The sequence below is a fragment of the Penaeus chinensis genome, chromosome 41 (assembly GCF_019202785.1).
Source record: "Penaeus chinensis breed Huanghai No. 1 chromosome 41, ASM1920278v2, whole genome shotgun sequence".
NCBI classification, from domain to species: Eukaryota; Metazoa; Arthropoda; class Malacostraca; order Decapoda; family Penaeidae; genus Penaeus; species Penaeus chinensis.
Window position 1 is genome coordinate 27,357,238 of NC_061859.1, and position 2,073 is coordinate 27,359,310.

Sequence of the window (2,073 nt, forward strand, 5' to 3'; positions counted from 1 at the left end):
AAGTATGAGTGGGAAAAAAGACTATGCAAAATTAGTTGAGTCGATGGCTGAGTCCCAAGGTTGAGGAGTTCCCCATCATTGGGTCTCAGTCTTCGTCTCCTAAGCCCCCCCACGACAACAACGGGCAAAGGATTGGGGGGGGGGGGGTTAATGGGTAAAAGCAAAATAAATGTTTGCCTGATAGTTTATGGATCCGATGCCCCATGGCTGAAATTGATGATATAATTAAGGAAACACATTCGCCAACTAGTTGTTTTACTGTTCCGCGGATTGTACAACGAAGACAGGCGGATCTCTTTTACAGGAGATAAGGGCTGATACTGTTCCAGGCTGAGCATTTTAAGTAAAGAATTCTACCATGGAACAAATTTAGAGGTATAATAAAGTCTTTAGGTTCAGGGAATGGCTGTATAGGCAGTTTTTAGGACTGCAGTTGTGAAACATTGTAGCAAATATGAAATGGACGAGAATGGTTAATGGTTAAAAGCAAAATAAATGTGCTAGACATCTAAGGTCATGAAGCACTATAGTAAATGGTAGTGAAGGGTGGTTGAGTTAGTGATTATTTGTCAAAGTTGGGCAATGGGTTAAGGTTGGGTAAGGTAATGTATAGGGGTTAGATCAAGTGAAGGATGTATATGCATTTGAGGAATGGAAATAGGTTGTCAAAGCAGAAAGTGTGTGAAGTTGTGGGAGGGATCACGAAAAATCGGTCCCATTTGGCTGGGCTAAATAGATTATTTAAGAATTTTGTAGAGATGGGGGTAGTAGAAGGACGGGGGCATGTGGAAGAGGGAGTAGTGTTGAGAGAAGTAGTTTTATGGGGAGGTGGACAATAAGGTTGTAAGGTAGTATAAGGGAGGATGGGGTAGTTGATGAAGAAGGTTGTGGGGGGGGGGTATAGTTGTTGAAGTTGAGCATGTTGGGAGAAATGTCTCCTGGGGTGTTGATTAGGGTGGATACTGTACTAGTCGGCATTGAGGAGGGGGTATTAGTTGTAGTGTTCAGAGCCGTGGTCAAAGGAGAGCCTGGGGTCAGGGAATCGGGCGAGTTTGAATTGGTGGAGCTATTTGATGAAGAGGCAATTGCCTCTAATAATGGTATGGTTAATGGTTAATGGTTATTCATTGTTGGCCATGATAAGCCTGGAGTATGTTAGGGAGAGAAACGGTCCACCCCTCAGTGTCGCTTGAGGGGTAAGGGCTAGACAACTAAAGCAGGGGAATACCGTGCCCATGGCTCCCTCAGGCCGTTCAGGACTGGCACAAAGTCAGCCTTTCATCCTTTCAGCACGGCTCTCACACCTTAGGAAGTGGATAATAGAAGGAGTTGGTGAAGGGACAGAAAGGAAAAAGTAGGAGGGGGGAAAAAAAGACCATGCAAAATTTGTTGAGTCGAGGGCTGAGTCCCAAGGTTGGGGAGTTCCCCAGCATTGGGTCCCAGTCTCCGCCTCCTAAGCCCCCCCACGGCAACAGCGGGCAAGGGATTGGGGGGGGGGGGGATGGACGAGAAGGGGATGGAGGGGTGGGAATAGTGGAGAGTTAAGTGAAAGTAAAAGGAGAAAGGGAGCATAGAGAGAGTCAAGGCATGAAAAAAGATTGCGTGCTGAATTAAGAATAATATGGTGGCTTGTGGAGAGGAAGCATTCTAGAGATCCGCACACTGGAGGTAGTGATAGAATCAACCCAAAGCGTGTGGCAGCATTTAAAATCACCAACTATGAGGAGAGGTGGCTGCAGTTGGGAAATTAGAGTTTCAAAGGCAACAAAGTCAGTGGGGTTAATGGTTAATGGTTAAAGGCAAAATAAATGTGCTAGACATCTAAGGTCATGTAGCACTATAGTTGATGTTAGTGAAGGGTGTTTGGGTTAATGATTAGTTGTAAAAGCTCGGTTAAGGAATTGGTGAGTGAATGGGTTAGGGTCGGATGAGGTAATGTAAAGGATTAGATCAAGTGAAGGATATATATGCGTTTGAGGAAAGAAAACAGGTTGTCAAAGCAGAAAGTGTGAGATTCTGTAAGGATGTCTGATAAGTTGGGATGTCTTGTACGGGTGGATAGGTGGGGGAAGT